We start from the raw sequence: 19,027 nt of genomic DNA, 5'->3' as shown, positions 1-19,027 counted from the left end.
ATCTACTGTGCAAGGTGAACAACATGATGAAAACAGTTTTTCAGAAGGAAGAAGAAAGTGTAAAGGTCAATATAGCACTTCACACTGACATTAATTTCCTCATCCCATTTAACTATACACATCTCAAAGTGCATAACAGAGATAAAAATAGGATTTATGTTGTGAAACTTGGAGTTAAAGTCAAGGATCACAATAAACCAAACAAACTGAACTTAAGTTAAAGACCTGGTATGTAAGAAAACAAATAGTATAAAACAAAATTAAAACTACAGCAGGCTGGAATGGTACTTGACAAACAAATAAGCTGCCCTGGAAAGACATAAGTATTTTAACATTAGCTGGACACCATGTTAACATTAGCTGGACAAAAATTTTTCCCTTAGAAGCTCTTCCCACCCATACGCATTAAAGTATATTCAACATCAGTGTAGACATGAGTTATGAGTGCCCCTAAGTACTGCTACCTGAGGAGCCATACATTAGGAAAATGCATGTCCTTATGGATCAATGAATAATAACAATTGGATTATCCACATAAAGTGTAATGAAAGTTAACACTTAAAAACATATGCAATTGATTTGCATTATCATCCCCCATTATTAGGTGTAAAAAAACACCTTTTATGATGGACTTCATGGAAACTATCCATTTAAAGTATTATCAACACTCTCACAGAGAAAAAAAGTAATGAGATTTTGTATTTCACCATACACATCGTCTTTAATTTCTAAATTAGAGCAGTTCTTTAAACGTGTTTTTTAGGTGAAAGCTGTAGTTCTGATTAGTTTTAACTGCATGATGAATGCTCACTGTTAGGATACCCAATGTTCATCAGAACCACACATCTAAATTAGAAACTAATTTTGAAAATGGTTTAGCCTAAATTCCATTTGCACCTCAATATTAGATGCAGATTAGATGTCAGACTTTAGGCACCTTAGGCAGAAAATATGAGCTTTCCGTAACATTAATGTTAGCATCTAGTCTTTCACTATTTTTTCTACTAACAACTTCAATGAAATGAAAATACCTGAATGCAAGCAAGGTAGTTAAATATTCCTAGATCTGTTCACCTATATTGTTAAACCTTAATTTTCACTGAACACTATTCACACAGCTCTCTGAACACTTCTTTGTGCAGCTGTATAATGCCTAGTTTTGTCAATGGACATTTAAGGGTACCTAGACAAGTAAGGCAAAGTCCAGAATGAAATGGAGCTAATATTTTGGGACCTAAGAATCAAACATGAACCTGACAAGCATTCATGAGTTCCTTTGTCACTCAGCCTCTTCTCTTCTCCATCTAGAAAAAGAGATTAACTACAATCTGCTGTTAGGTAATCACCAACAGTGAAGACACTGCAAAATACATTTCACTTACAGAAGAGCATTGAGAGAAAAATGTTAGACCATCAGAGCTAGGCCTCAAAAGCTTGGCCCAACATCCCCATGTCTCTGAAGACACATGAGCCTAAGCACTGAGAGCCTTTTCTTATCTCTCTGCATAATAAGGAATCTCTGGTTAATACATCAGATGTATTTTCCATACCAGCCTTCTGTGTTACCAACTCTTGCATTGTTCATGCACCTCAGTGGAAGAATACTCTTTCATGACTGGTACCACTAAGGACTGCTTATGAGTCCAGGCATAGGGACAATAGATCACTAGATTGCAACATGTGGTTTGGAGTGAAAAGTTATCCCAGAAACTGGATATCCAAACCTTCCTTATGGTTACATTCATGTTCAAACCCTTAATCTCAGCCTAATCGTGTTTTTTTTTTAAAACCTCAGTTTAGTTTTAACCATCCTTCTAACAGCCCAATAGCTGTCCTTTCCTCTCTGGTGAGGTAGTTTTATGTACCTCTCAAGAATGAGGCATTTCCTACCCAGAAAAGAAAGAAGACCCTGTTGACACTTTATCTGTTCTTAATTTCTCTGCAGAAGTGTTAATCTGAGAAAATATTTTGTTCCAAAAGAGAGGTTCAAATATCAGGTGAAGAAATTTTCAGATGCTGAAACTACATTTCCGTGTAATCACAGAGGTTAGCAGCCAGAACTGTACGACAGAAAAGGGATTCTTGTGTGTTACTAAACATCAGTCTAATTAGATATGGTAGCAACAAGATACTTTGTACAGTTAAGGCAGGCCTTACTCTTAGATCTAGTGACATAATACTGAGATTAAAATTCCTGTTCAAAATCAGTCAGAATAGGTATTTGAAAACTGATACAATTAATATAATTGCATTAGTCATCTTACTGTTTAATAGGAAAAAGATGTTTTGTCAGAGAAGCACATCTGAAGAGACTTTCTGTTCAAAAGCTCTAAATTAATATGCCAAATTACTCCTAGGTACAAATTATTCAAGCCAGGCAGAAATCAAACTTGCAATCTTTAAATTAGTAGCCAGACACTTTATTCTGCATGGCTGGCAGAAGCATCCACCCTTGGCATTCACTCCTGGTTAACTTCAGTATCTCCTCCCTCACACTGTTTCTGAGAAACTTGTCCTGTGCTTTATTTGTTTTAATTGTTTTAAAAGGAAAAACTAGAATCTTATTCAGAGCTTTTAATTCCACTGTTTGACAGGGAAGTGCAGGGCTCACAGGCACAACGGGTGAATCTTTTTGTGTTTCAAGCCTAAGATTGCTTGTGTACCACACAAATGTTGTGGTTTTCAGCACTGTAGATGGAAAAAATACAAAGCTGCTAAGCTACCATTCAGCTAGGATTCAATCCACGTCCACTGGTCCACATTAAATAGGCATAAAAATCTCATGTAAACATTTAAAATGAGCTAATTCATTACTGACGGTGTTATAGATTGGCGTAACAGAAAGAATAGAAGTCTTATTGCCAGACAGGTCTTCCAAAGGTTAGAGATCATACACGTCACGGTCCTCTTTAGACAGCAAAGTTCAATTTAATGAAGGGCTTGTACAGTTCAGGCTATTCAACATATAACTGACTAGTTTCAGCTCTGCTTGCTGCTCAGTACCATCCACCTCACAGAAAAACAGTCAGTAGCAATTAAGGGTGAAGAAGCAGCAACCCCTGAAACGGGTATTTGAACTGCTATTGCCAGATGACATTGATGTGATGGACCAAAGGACAGAGAGATGTGTAGCAAAGCTCTGTCTAGCAGCCAGCAGTGCAGAAGGTGACAGGCCTTGCCTGTGTAAAGGTAAATCACATGGAAGTAACAGGACCCTGGCTATCAACGACCAAACCAATGAATCACACAGCTCCCTGTAGCAAAATCCTGCTACTGATCAGCTGGAGATAAAATTTCTGTTCTTCTTCAGACTAGGAGTTAATTCTATCTATTCACACTAAAAAATACTGTTTAATATGTGGCTATTCAAACATGACATGACCTGAGCAAGGACCTGTGCCTTTGCATGACAGTTTCATAGCAAACGAGCTGAAGGAAAGGTCTGCTGATGTTTTATAGGCCACATAAACTGCAGCCTCTAACTGGGTTTATAATTTGGTAATTAGATATGTTATTAACCTAAGTAGGCTGCAACCTTCTTGCATTGATACCAGTGTCAACAAAATGGATCCCTGAGATCTTCCAAGGTTTGCAAGTGTCTAAGCAACACTTAAGTTATTCCTAAAGATCTAGTAATATCTGATTAAGAGTTAGTTCTGCTAGTGAGCAGCTGCCAAACAAGGACAAGAACAGTTAACATCAGCAAAACACCCCTCCACAATTTATAAGCTTGTGTCTGAAAAATTCTTTCCTGCAGAGTAATTACTCATTTCTGTTGTCAATTCCACAGAACTGCCTTTCAAATTTAATTTTACAGCCTATACACATAATTCTGTTACAAATGAACTGAATTTAGTATCTAAGTCTTAACAAACTGTTACCCCAGTGAAAGGACAACTTTATGACTTTCAGGCACTGTAGATTTTGATAACATGACATACATCTTCATACTTAGTCCTCTTCTGTCTGAAACTAGGGTTACACAACCTCAACTAGTAACCTGACCTTGCCTTCAAAACTAGTACCACCTGCAAGTTACCTCAGTTTACTTCACATACTGCTTAAATATATATACATATAGCAGGTTATCTACTGTAACAGCCAGTATGTTACATTTTTTTAGGATAGTGTAGATAATAAGTATAACTTCTGCTCCATTTTCTTCGCAAATAGAAGTCCCACTAAGATGGACTTTCTCCTTGAAATCTAGCTTTGAAAATTTATTGATTATAGATTAAATCACCCAAATTCTACCTTAATTCATGTATGGCAATGTGAATATGTTTTACACACACTAAAGTGATCTATTTTTATTTTTATTTTACCTGTCTCACATTTTAAATAGCTTATAAATAATTCTGAATTCCTGCAAAAAACATAATAACAACAAAAAATCCCATATGTTCTTATAACCGAATTGTATCTTCTTTCATAGCATTATGATCAGTATGCAAATTAATTCTACTGCATAACTCCTCTGCAGTTTCTGAGTTGATCTCTTTCTTTTAACCACCTTGGTTGTATCTTCTTCCAGAAGCATAAGTAAATCCTGCAAAACCAGGATTCCAGATAATTACATTGAAAGCCCAGGACACTTCAGTGTCAACGGAAGTATGATAAGGTTTGACTACCCCGATGACCTATCACAAGATGTCAGATGTGATAATCATCTCTTCAAATCAACACCTACAATATGCTTCAGAAATCAGATATTCAGAACTAGTCATGGATAGAACTATAATGCAATCTAGGCAACAGCACTTAATTATGTATCTGAAGGGTGTGCTTCGGAAGCATTGTATGAAACTAGGAAATAAAAAATGATACAAAAATTAGTTGTGTTAACTACAGGCCAAGTGTTGGCAGTGGGTTACAGCACAGCCACTTACCACAAAAATGGATCCACTTACTACAAAAAAAGGTTCCCCACCCAGTACTTCCCTGCAATATTATATGAAGCAATTTGAAATTTGTGTGTAAGTAAATGACTGTATTTGCTATAAACTCATATGTTTAAGAAACTAATTTTAAATAAATGCAGCAATTTATTACAGTCCAACATGCAATGCTAATGAACATGTAATCACAGTTCAAATGACATTTATGCTTCTACTGAGATGGGCCAGGTTAGTCCACTAGGACAAAAGAAACAGTTTTAAGTCTCTCTTCAGTGACAGACTTGCTTCTAATAAAAGACAATGAGCATTTAGGACCTGGATCATCTCTTAATATTTTCTTCAATATTGAGTTTATAGAAAGACATCTACATATCACAGAAGACAATACCATGCTGGCTTTCCAAATGCCTCAGCTTTTCCGTTTTGCACTTTTTGCATTTTTGAAATTTGCATATCTTCTAAATTTATGTTTTTCTCTGTTTTGCTCTACCTACAGACAGAATCAAATGGAGGATATAGCACTCTGAATGTTTAAGGAAACTCATGTATTCCACTATTATTCCACAGCAAGTTATTAAATTGTATCATGAACACAGCTGTAGCTGGCCAAAATACTGAAATACTTTCAAATCTGGAAACATTTTCATAGCACTTTGTGGAAAAAAAAAGAGAAAATACTCAGAGAAAAATAAAACTTCAAAACTGCAACTTTCTCAGAATTGGGATGTAACTGTCCTGATATCAGATGAAATTCTAGAAACAGGAAGCAAATCAGACACCTGTTTTAGTACCAAGAAAGAGATTCACAAACTCTAAAATATGAAAGACTAGCGATTACTACAGTTGTGTCATCTGACCAGTGCTATAACACAGTCTGTAAAATGTCTCAATCTTCTTAGGCATCAGTTTTTATTTATAAGATTTCAGTGGCATCCTTCAATTGCCAAACATCTCCAGCGATTAATTACACATACCACTGATGGCAAACTTGAGAAGGCTGTAATGCTTAGCTGCAAATTCCTAAGGTTTTTTTTATCTAGGAGGATGAAAGTCATCTTCCTTCTCAAGCCTGATATATACCAACACTCCTGTCAACAAATACTTGTCACGAAAGGCATGCTCAGCTTTGATGTTTAAATCATGTCATCCCTTACCTATCATGTACAAGATTAAACTCAAAGCCTCATCACAGTTGTGATCATTAAGTTCAAACTAGCTAAAAAATTGTCACAGTCTCCTGGTTTACACCTCCCAAGGCAGCTGCTTTCTTTGGGTAGAACGAAACTCTGAAATGATGGGGTAAGGCACATCAGACATAAGAGAGTCATCAAATCAGTTACTGCAGACAACCACATCAAATAACTCTGAGCATAATAAAATCCATCCTAACACCAAATGTGCTCATGTCCCCTCTGCTCCTGTGGATGGCTGCTCCAGGACCTCATTCCAGTCATAGTTCTTCTTAATTTCCATCATAAATTTATTCAGGGGCACTGGATACTCATTTTCTTGTTATGCCAGCATTGTTCATCATCTTAAATAGCACTTCTACCTTCATACTGTTTATCCCTCAAGTTTTTATAGAAAACAATAAGGCCTTCTCTCTACGTCTGGTTTTTGCTTGGTAGGTGTCAATTTTAAACACGAAGATACTGATCCCCTTACTGCCCTTTGCTCTCTCAGAGGGGAAGAGAAAGCAAAGTCTTTTCAATGGCTGCTTGAGACTATAAGACTCTCTCTTGCAAAATCATCCCCTCTGACTCCTTTACGAAATGAAAGACACATTTCCTTGCCATATGCTCTAAGAATATAGATACGCAAAAACTGTAATGCAGCCTTTAAGAATTAGGCCATCTGCCCGGGTGTTTTTCCTGCCCCAGCTTTAAAATATTGATTATCACATATTTGTATTTTGCTATGAGCTAGGCCAGCTTTCAGAAGATGCTATGCAATCACAGGGAAAGTAATTAGGATTGATATTGCTACCAGTTGTTCAAATCACTTACACTTCTCTGCTTTGAGCTAAGAATGATTTATCATAATTTCCTTGACAAACCAAACATAACACATACTGTTTCTCATTTTAAGAAGCAGGCTCTTTCTTTCAAGTATTTATCCTTGTTTGAAATGTTCCTGTTAATAGTGAGTCTACTGACGAATCAATTTCTATTGACATGGATAATAAATGATTCAAAACTGAAGCTACTGTCCTTTTGAATCTTTAAAGAAATATTTCATTCTGAAATACTTTCAGGATTCTACTTCTACAGTAATTATCTGAATTAACTGGCAGGTTATATTTTCATTTCACTGCAATCTAAACAGAAAATGATTTTGTGGTTTTGTACATGTATTTTTTTTAATCATTGTTACTAGCTGATATCAGTGTATGGAATTAATTAAACCTTAACTTCAATTGGCTCCTTTCTGTAGTAGAGAAATTATACCGATCTTTCTGAAGCATTATGTTGCCAGGGAACTATTACAGACACACGAAAGTATTTTAAATTCTTTCTGTTTGTATGTGAAAATTAATATTTGTTATTTACATATACTCCTTTTGGTTTCCTTGTCAAGTGTCATGCCATTTTTCTTTCCAAACTGCTGAGCTCTCCAACATACTCTTCACATAAAGAGCATAAACAGGCTCTTTACATAGTCCATAGTCACACAGTACAAGTGCCATATTCACTGCAGTGGGTTACCTGCTCTTCATGTTAAACATTTCAGTAATTCCAGCTACCAGTGTATGTACCAATGTTTGCAATTAGTGTTCCCTTTCCCAATAATTGGTAACATTTTCTCAGGGCTGTGATGCTTCAGGGGTTGCTAGGAATCTAAAAGTACCTCAGCTTCTTATTCCTTGCACAAAGGACATGTTACTGCTTTTTCAGCTTGTTCTCCCTGAGAAAGGCATTGCCTGGCTAGCCAGCCCTTACCATAGTATCTGCCAGCACTTAATATCAGTCCCCAGCATTGCCCCAGACACTGCTGCCCTGCACTGGCTGTGGCTGGACACCACAGAGATGAATTCACATCAGTGAGCAGCATAGATTTGTTGGTTTCCTCTGATCCATCATGACAGCTCAGTGGCAGAAAGGTTTAATACTAAAATAGACCTGAGAATTACTTGACAAGTGTTGAATTTAGACTTTGGGGTATCAAACATAAAAAGAAAAAAGGGCTGGTTTATAAAACATAAGGAAAATCATTTCCATCTCCATCTGACAACAGGGCTCATACCTACCTTCTTCAAACATATCTCAGGCAGGAATCCCTTGATATCATGTAATATCAGGGAGGAATTGCTGTACTCATGTTACCTGGAAAATTATCCTTAACACATGGTCACTTTTACTTCTTCATAACTGTCCTGGGTTCAGCAGTAGCAGTCATGTTTCTCCTTCTTGGTAGCTGGTGCAGTGCAGTGTTTTGACTTTCGGCCTGGGAACAGAACTGATAACAAGCGATGTTTTGGTTTGGCCAAGGACTTTGTGAACCTCATGCTCTGCCAGGGAGGAGGGGAGGCCAGGAGGAAGTAGAGACAGGACACCTGACCCAAACTGACCAAAGAGGTATTCCATACCACAGCACGTCATGCCCAGGATGTAACTGGGAGTTAGCCGGAAGGGCTGGGAGACTGTGGGGTTGGAGGAGGTATCGGTCGGAGCTTGGTCGGGCTTGGGGGGCGAGTTATCGGTCAGCTGGTGCTGAGGTGTTGTATTCTCTTCCCTTGTTATTTCCTTTATCATTATTATCATTGGTGGTAGCAGTAGTGATCTGTGTTATACCTTAGTTACTAAACTGTTCTTATCTCAACCCATGGGAGTTGCATTCTTTTCGATTCTGCTCTCTGCCCCTTCGGGAGTAGGGGGAGGGGGGAGGGCAAGAAAGGGGGGGGAAGTGAGCGAACGAATTACCTGACTGGGTTTAAACCACGACAGTTCTTTTTGGAGCCCAACGTGGGGCACGAAGGGTTGAGATAACGACAGATCTGACTGGATTAATAGTCACTCATCACAATGACGATTTATTGGCTCTCAGAGTTGTCTCTCTTTATCTCACAGCTTCAGAATGTTGTAACTTACGTAGAGCCGGTATTTGCTGTGTTAGTGTTTATCAAGTGTGGGGCCTGGGCTAAGGTTCTTGTCTCACTGTGCTTTATGGCAATGGCTTGTAATACGGGTGGGCTCCAGCAGCAGGGCGGGACGGACGTGGCCGTGCACTTGTACCTGGCCGTCCGGCTGCTCTTCACCGGCCTAGCCCTCACTCTACTCTCCATCTTCGTGAGGCTGCGGGGAGCCGAGGGGGAGCGGCCCCGGGAGCCGGCGGCAGCCGAACCGGCCCGGGAGAGCGGCCCCGGGGACCAAGCGGCGGCGGGAGCGGGGCCGGAGGCCGCGAGGGGACGGCTGCCGGTGGAGGAGGTCGGGGCGGTCGAGGAGGGGAAGGAGGCGGCTGCAGAGCAGCGGGAGAAGGCGGCGGAGGAGCCGAGCCCCGCGGAAGAGCCGAGCCCCGCGGCCGAGCCGAGCCCCGCGGAAGAGCCGAACCCTGCGGCCGAGCCGAGCCCCGCGGAAGAGCCGAGCCCCGCGGAGGAGCCGAGCCCCGCGGAAGAGCCGAGCCCCGCGGAAGAGCCGAGCCCTGCGACGGCCGACAGCATTTCCCGGCAGCCGCCCGCCGAGCCCCAGGAGGATGCAGGAGACCACGCAGCATTTCCCAGCAAGGCAGAGGAGGAAGAGCTGGACTCAGGAAAAGAGAAGCTGGCGGTGGGAGAGCCGGCAAGCACAGCAGCTACACCAGCCCCAGTGACAAGTACAGCAGCATCAACTGAGAGTTCTGAAGGTTTTGAATGGCCTTTGGGCATCCTTGGGACCTGCCTGCTGATTGTGATGGGGATCAGCATGTTGGCACACACACAGGCTGTGTTCTACCCACAACCATTTTGTCTGATCTCAAAAGTTAAGCAGAGTCAGGTTTGGGTCTTGTCTGGGGTTAGACGACGATATGGGGGGACCAAGAGATTTTCCCCAAAGCTGGACAGTCATGAGTGGCAGGTTGTGTGGGACAGTATGGGCAAGTATCTAGTCCACTGGGCCCCTCCAGTGCTTTGGAAGCATAGGAGATGGAAAGCAGCTGTATGGAGTCCCCAGCAACAAGCAGCAGAAACTGCTGAAGGGGACAGTGAATTATTTTGAGCCTGGTGGGCCCAATGCACTTCAGGCCATCAGAGCAGAGATGCAACATAGAGATGGACTCATGATCGAGGGGTGGACTTAGCAATGGACACTATTGCCCAGGTTATTCACAAGTGTGAACACTGCACACAGTCTCTCCTGCTCTGAAAGACTGTTACAAGAGATGGAGCCTGGCATCATGGACCAGATGGACACAGCAGCTTTATAGCTACTGGTCCATGCACTAAAATAAGAGTGATGGCATATTGAAAATGGGGGATCTGAGCATGACGTGAATGGTATGGAATAAGGGGTGGATAATGTCCTGGGTTCAGCAGTAGCAGTCATGTTTCTCCTTCTTGGTAGCTGGTGCAAGTGCAGTGTTTTGACTTTCGGCCTGGGAACAGAACTGATAGCGATGTTTTGGTTTGGCCAAGGACTTTGTGAGCCTCATGCTCTGCCAGGGAGGAGGGGAGGCCAGGAGGAAGTAGAGACAGGACACCTGACCCAAACTGACCAAAGAGGTATTCCATACCACAGCACGTCATGCCCAGGATGTAACTGGGAGTTAGCCGGAAGGGCTGGGAGACTGTGGGGTTGGAGGAGGTATCGGTCGGAGCTTGGTCGGGCTTGGGGGGCGAGTTATCTGTCAGCTGGTGCTGAGGTGTTGTATTCTCTTCCCTTGTTATTTCCTTTATTATCATTGGTGGTAGCAGTAGTGATCTGTGTTATACCTTAGTTACTAAACTGTTCTTATCTCAACCCGTGGGAGTTGCATTCTTTTCGATTCTCCTCTCCGTCCCTCCGAGAGCAGGGGGAGGGGGGAGGGCAAGAAAGGGGGGGGGAAGTGAGCGAACAAATTACCTGACTGGGTTTAAACCACGACAATAACCTTTTAAATATATTTTGGTATACATAAATACCCTTGAATGCTACAACTACATATGCAAAGAATTTCTTCTGCCCGGTTCAGACCTTATCATTAAGGAGTTACATGAACTATGAAAGACTTTTGCACTCTCCCGGGAGTAGTTTTTTCTACTTGTCTATAAAGTATTTGTCTATTTGTCTCATTCACCCTGACAACAAACGGCACTTACTAAATGCCAGTTGTTCATGTAACGTTGGTCATCTCTTCCGTATTATTACTCACACAGCATACTAGAGCAACTAGAGCAATCCTCTAGGCATGGCTCTCATGCTTTTACTGCAGAGTGTTGATGACGTAAAGCTAAAGCAATAGCCATAATAGAAAACTACACTTCAGAAGAGGGAAACCAAAGATTCAAACTTGTAGATTCTCTATTCAATTAATTCCCCACTGAGTACTCCTGCTGGAGAACTGAAGAACTGTGTTAGGACCTAGGAGTTAAGAGAGGATGGTTTATAGATACACATCCATGGGAACTCTTATTGGAAAAGACAAAATAATTTTCACAGAATCTAATCACAATCCAAAGTTCAAAGCTGAACAAAAGCTAGAAAACTGGAGAAAGCCATTGGGCTTGAACAGGTAAGGGATTATTATTTCCGAAAGAGTTTGTCTAGAACTGCAGCCAAAAGAACTGCTTTCAAGATATTCTGAGATCCAGCTTCTATGTTTGCCACACTGACTAGCAGACATCACTGGAAATTAAGATAAGATAAATTAGGCAGTCCTGTCTACATAGCTTTTTTTTTCCATATATGATTACCAGAAGAGCTGAAATGCTCAATTAAAGAATAAAATTGTGAGATACACAAAACCCCCAAGTATTTTCTTACTTTTACATCCCACGTGTATTCAAATGGTAAAAGAACTACAGAAGTAATATGTGAAAATTATGCTAAATTTATCTTAAAATTAGTTAGAATGGTTGTCTATTATGTATATAATACTAATTTTTTTTTTATTCTTGTTTTTTTGAGATTTTGCAATGGTAACCAAATAAGTATTAGGATTGGTACAGGCCTAATAATCCTCAGATAGGAATGATATTTAGATTATTGTAGAAACAATGCTAAACTTAAGACAAGCTAGCAGAAGAGAGAACATTTGGTCAACGGCAAACATGTCACAAATTACTTGATCTATCTGATTCAAAGTCAGCTGGGAAGCCCATGGAAAGATTCCCGTTGTCTTATAAATAGGGTATTGATCAGTTCAATGGATCATACATTATGAACACTGCCAGGGATGGAGCATTCACAACCTCCCTGGGCAACCCATTCCAGTGCCTCACCACCCTAACAGGAAAGAATTTCCTCCTTATATCCAACCTAAACTTCCCCTGTTTAAGTTTTAACCTGTTACCCCTTGTCCTGTCACTACAGTCTCTAATGAAGAGTCTCTCTCCAGCATCCCACAGCAGGGGGGTTGGAACTAGATGATCTTAAGGTCCTTTCCAACCCTAACGATTCTATGATTCTGTGATTCTATGTACTAAGAACCCTTCATGACATCTTCATTCAGTGCTACTACTCAAAAGGACAGCTTTGTTGGCCAGGCTGATACCTTGCCCCTGCTTTTACTAGGTTATGTCAAAACTGTAACATTTCCCCATAGGTTTATTTGTGCATCTGGTTAGTTACGTATGTCACACATTTAATTTTAAACTTACCATCATTAAAAAAGTGTCTTTGCAGTTACTTCAGAGTCAAGAACCATCTGAAGTGTTATCAGAATTTAAAAAATAAGATTAATTAGTACAGTTGAGACATCACATAAAAGCACATCATACCCTGCCAGTATTAATTCCAGAAGCCATTCAAAGACTTATCTGTAGCAATTTCAAAGGTCAGAAAAATTAATTTCAAATATCTGGATTTCCAGAATGATTTATCTTTTTTCCACTCAGCATTATTGTGTTCACTTGAACGTCTCTATATGTTTTGCAGTTGTAGATATCTTTTTTTAATTAATTCAGCAAGAACTGCTGCTCTCTTTTCACAGTAAAGGAGTGCTGTAGCACTCTGGTAAACTGCATTTATCTAAATTAAGGGGTGAAACTTTGTTTAACAAAGGTGAATATGGTTACTAGGCAATTGTTTAGAAAGTCTTTATGAATTAAAACAAATGTTTGATGTAAATACTGCATAAAGAATGACGTTATGTTTGTATTTTGTTTTATTTGACTGACTCAGCAATAACCTAATTTCAGTTTTAGGACAGCTACTTTGATAATAAAATACTTTCATGCATAATTTAGGCCTAACCTCGGTTTTGCCTTAGACACACGAAGCGCATTCTATGAAAGAAAGGAGATCAGTTTTACAAATAAGCTTGTAGTGCTACATTGATGAAGCGATCAAACTTCTAATAGATCCAGTAGCCCATTATACTCTTTCTAGTGTTCAAGATTGATTAAGTGATAATTGCATTTGATGTAGGTCTTATACCATGAACAAACGGTTCATCACACCAAAATGATGAGGCTACAGACTGAACAATCAATTGATCCATGCAAAATTTATCTCATAATCTCAAACATCACTAATACCATATTCCATTAGAAAACTGCACTACTTGGCCAGTTATTTTTTAACCACTTCTTATAATATGTGTAGGTAAGAATACTTACATGATTAGTCATGCGAAATGGCTCTCCTAACACATTTCAAATTCATTTTAAACCAGCAGTTGATCAGGCCACTGATTGCTCAGGCAGCTGCATTTAGGTCTCATTTGAACACATGCTGAAATATCAGACATATTTACACTGCTTTTTGTGGGCTTTAGATTATGGGTGGGTTTCTTTTTTTATATTATCTAGCAAAGTAAGTGGGTAAAGCAACAAAACAAAAACAAACAAAAAATCTGCTTTCTCAGTTACTTATCTTCTGTTTTCATTGGCAAATGATGCTCCTTCCAAGTCTGCATGTGGATAGCATCAGAAACTGCCTTGCCTCCTGACTATTGAAATGGTACTGAAAAAACCCACAAAAGGCAGATACATAACTGCCTCCTCTAGCTGGCTTTAATATTCTTCCACCAATTAAGACTATTAAGAATAAGATTAAAGATTAAGAATATTAAGAAATAAAAGTCCAGCATACTAGATCTCTTTCCCCTCCCTCAGAGGCACCTCTATCGGGTGCAGTGCAGCCAGTGCAACATGAAACAGCTGTAAAATGGGTGCTATAAAAGTGAACTAAGAAATCACTTGTCTAACACTTTCACCTTCCTGTCTTATTTGCATGTAGTTTGACCATAACCACAGTTGTTCTGTTTCCATAAGATTGCAATCAGAAGCGACTTATTTTAGGATGTTGGGTAATTCAAGAAAAAGAAGAAAGAGGAGAACCACATTAAATAAGTCATTGAAAAGAAACCTGTAAGGCACTGTGGAACTTTCAAACAGAATCATTAACCATTGTACGTGATATTTTATAGCACATCTGCTACATGTGAAATATTCTTTGCACATGATGATTTGTATTGTCACTGTCTTAAAGCTTCTATTCCCTTTGAAACATTAAGATCAATGGAATGGGGCTTCAAAACAGCAGCTGAGAATTGGACCCAAGAGCTTTTCAAATAGCTATTTCTCCCTAAAATATAAACAGTGTTATCATGAAACTAATTATTCTAGTATCTCATTGATTCTCAAAGTGCTGGTGTAGTGCTTTGCTGCAGATGAGGTACTATTGCTGTGTCATTTAAAGCATGGACTACTAGTCTAAATCCACTAACATCCATCAGTAACAATAGCTGTTGTCAAAGGATGCTTTTACCTGCACAAACCAGGTTTTCGAAGGTAAAGGTATATTGGTGCTGAATAGTGGGAGCAGTTAGCCCTCCTTAGAGTACAGTGAAAACTTCAAGAGAGGCTGTTTCAGAACAGACAAGAAAAAAACAAAGCAATAGCTTCTTTTTTTGGGTTACCTTGTGGGGGGTTTTGGATACTTTTCCTGGTCAGTGTTTATACGCTAGAATGCATTCAGAAAACTGAATACATTCTAGAGCATACATAAGCAGAAAAGATTTGCTTAATTCAACTCATTTTAACTTATCTCTAGGCGCACAGTTCCCAACCAGACTGCAAAATACTGTTAACGAGGTCTAACAGGATAATCCTAGTTTTAGAAAAATCCTATCACTATGTGAACAGACTGTTCCAAACATTCCATCACGTAAAAAAACACCCAAATCAAACCAAAACCACACAAAAAGAACTAATAAAAACCAACCAAATAGGACATGTTGCTAAGAATGCCTGGTTACTGCTAGGACAGAGACAGGGAGAGTTTTTTTCCAGGCTTGCTATCCTCTTCCCAAATGAGGGGTTAAAAAAGAACCAAGACTAAAAGAAAAACTCCTGGGAAAGTGCATTGGCCTATTTTCCCTTCTAGGAAAAAGCTGTTCCTCTGCAATGCTCAAGATACAGCCTAATGTATTGCCACCTCTCGTAAAGAACCACAAAAGTGGTCTTGAGTACTGGATTACTATTTTTGGACTACAGATTTAAGAGAACATTTTTCTATGCTGAAGCAACTCATTTTAGTAAATTCCTTAACTTTCCCAAACCAATGGCCTGGGCTGACCCTTGCTGGACACAACGCTTCACTAGAAAGCCAATGGTCCCAGTTTAAATACGACACAGGTATTTTTTTTTCCTACCTATTTTCTGACATCAGTCAGGGTTTAGTTCATATTATAACCTTAGTATCATTACACTACATTTTTATACGCAATTTCACATGAATTACACTGCCTGACAAGCCTGCTGCTTCTCCATTGGATCCCTAGCCTATTTGTTTCATTTTGAAACAAACAGGACAGTGAGAAGAGCGTGCAGCAAGCTCACTGCCCTGGACTTCAAAAGAGCAGACTTTGGCCTCTTCAGGAACCTGCTTAGGAAGGTTCCATGGGATACAGCCCTAGAGGGCAGAGGGGCCCAAGACTGTTGGTCGATATTCAAGGATCACCTGCTGCAAGCTCAGGAGTGTTGCATCCCAACCAGAAGGAAGTGCAGCAGGAGGGCCAGGAGACCTCCTTGGGTGGATAAGGAGCTCCTGAGGAAAATTCAAATGAAAAAAGAGGCTTATAAAAGGTGGAAGCAAGGACAGGGCTGCATCAAAAGGAGCGTGACCAGCAGGTTGAAGGAGGTGATCCTGCCCCTCTACTCTGCTCTTGTGAGACCTCACCTGGAGTACTGTGTGCAGTTCTGGTGTCCTCAACATAAAAAGGACATGGCACTGTTGGAACAAGTCCAGAGGAGGCCACGAGGATGATCAGGGGTCTGAAGCACCTCCCATATGAAGACAGGCTGAGAAAGTTGGGGCTGTTCAGCCTGGAGAAGAGAAGGCTGCGTGGAGACCTCATAGCAGCCTTCCAGTATCTGAAGGGGGCCTATAGGGATGCTGGAGAGGGACTCTTCATTAGGGACTGTAGTGATAGGACAAGGGGTAACGGGTTAAAACAGGGGCAGTTTAGATTGGATATAAGGAGGAAATTCTTTCCTGTTAGGGTGGTGAGGCACTGGAATGGGTTGCCCAGGGAGGTTGTGAATGCTCCATCCCTGACAGTGTTCAAGACCAGGTTGGATGAGGCCTTGGGTGATATGGTTTAGTGTGAGGTGTCCCTGCCCATGGCAGGGGGTTGGCACTTGATCATCTTAAGATCCTTTCCAACCCTAACTATTCTATGATTCTATGATTCTATGAATACAAAGGTAGTCAAGATTAAGATTTCATAGTTAATCCAAAATGGTATTTTCTAAACTTTTAAGTCTTGCCATTGCAATTTGAACATACTTTTATTTATATATATTAAATATACATACATTATGAGTAATATATATAAATTTATATACGCGATTCTTAGAAACGAATCAGGACACCCATGTCCTTTATTCCAACTTGAAAACACATTCCTCACTCGTTTTACCTCTTCTCAATTTTTAGTTTTCCCTGTAAAACTGTATTTTCCTGTGACATTTGTCACACTTAGCCTTAGATTTGTTTGCTTCTCCTTAGATTTGTTTGCTTTTCCTTCCTTTAGTAAACTCACTTTCCTCTATTGTAAGTCTTCCCTATCTTTAGATGAAAAACATTAAGGGCTAAATATCAGTTACTGGTCATATGCAAAAGCTCCAGCACTAAATCTGGAAATTAAAAACTTGTAGGAGAAGCTATTTTTCATTATTGCAGATTTTGCATGATCATACATAACAAATGTGCTTGACAACCGAAGTATGAAATTGCTACAGGCAAACGGCATTAACAAATTGGCTAAATCTGGCACCACAAATTTGGTGCCTTAGGGAAGTAACCAAGATGAAGTTGCCTATCTGAAACTGCTGTTCTGTCACTGTTTAAATATACATTTTCTTCCAGTGCTTCAGGGTGTACACTGAAGGCTGTAACTTGCTGAGGGGATACTGACTGAATGCTTTGAAGGAAACTTCATTTGTGATGGCAAAGCAATACATCAGTGCATTCCAAAGACATATTCAGCTGAACTTTTCTTGGTTTTCAGGAAAGATATTTGTGAACAGTGTGTCATGTATATGTATGGAGTATCTTGCCAAACTCACTTATATCTAGTATGACTGAAACTATTTATAAATCCCAGCACACTGCACTATAAATCATCTATTTCTGGTACTTCATGGCCTTTTCCTGCCTCATTTATAGAAATATCAACTAACCTGCCCATGTGCTTAGTAGTTTTCCTTATAAAGGATCTTTTGGGACTGGTATCAGATTAATGTGCAAAGTAATAAGGCAATAGTATATTTTCAGATTGAAAATCTTTTCAAAACTAGTCCACCTGGTAAGAAATGGCATAAGGTGGAAGAGTTTTAAGAAAATAGGTAAAACAAAGTTTTCAGACCATTCTAACTAGAATTTTGGTTAGCACTTAATTGTGCTTATAACTATGTATGACAGATCATCCTTACTTTTACTATAAAAGGAAGAAAGCAATGCAATATATTTTAATAGTGCTGGTGGTATCAGCAAAGAATATAGCTGCTCTCTGTGATGCACCATCAAAAGTGACAGAAGATATACAGCCATTCACTTACAGGTTTCTGGGATTGGCCTGGTGTTTAGTCCTGCAGGACTCTGGTAAATTTGCAACTTCAAACAGGATGCAGTGTTAGTATTACTGACTTATAACGGCAGAATAATTCACACAACTGAGGTGAGAGCACAGATAGTTTCCAGGACTCTGTGTGAATCAACAGTTTTTTAAGAGGTGAATTTCTTGAGAAAGGTGAGAAATAGTGCATAAAAGATTTCTGACAAGGTTAGGCACAGCTGAGAAAACAGGGAACAGAAAACCACTAGTCAAACGTGAAAAGAGAAGCACATCAAAGTGCAATATAGAAATGCCATTTCTGTAAGTAATACACTGTTCAGTGGGAAGCCAGGCAGCAGCAAACTTTCCACACTTGAGGATATGTTCATTTGTGATTTGAGCTGTAGAAACTGGTTGTTTGGTGTATTCTGATTCTTCTGGAACTTGCACAAAATACCCTCATAAGGCCTTAGCAATGCGGTATTTCATTTCCTAATTTGATTGCTTCCCAAGCAGACAAAGCAGTTCTTCCAACAGGGAGCCAAACCAGAATGTCTGCAAAACAGACCTTCAGAGTTTAAGGATAAAGTTTCTCAAAGCTCTAGTGAAACAGCCATTGTGTCTCCAGCTTTAAAAGTTGTACAGTAGATAATGAAGTCACCTTCAAAACAGAAACTACAGACAACTTTCTAGCAAGGGATGCCAACCACTAATTGGAATTTCAAGGTGTTAAAACTCTGCGCCCATCTATACTGCAGAAAATCAGAAGAAATTCCCCTGTAAATGGTATGTATGGTATGTATTCTGTCTGTAAATGTATATTGATAAAACCAATGCGACTGAGACTAGTGGTAGGCGACATAACTAATTGCAAGGAATCTTACTGTTACTCAGGTACCAAGTGGTTAACACATCTCAGCTGCCCACTGTAATCCTAATAATAATAATAGTCT

Source organism: Pezoporus occidentalis, unplaced genomic scaffold (assembly GCF_034315485.1).
Source record: "Pezoporus occidentalis ecotype Australia unplaced genomic scaffold, CSIRO_AGI_Poc_V1 ctg164, whole genome shotgun sequence".
Classification (NCBI taxonomy): Eukaryota; Metazoa; Chordata; class Aves; order Psittaciformes; family Psittacidae; genus Pezoporus; species Pezoporus occidentalis.
Note: the sequence above shows the minus strand (reverse complement) of the source record.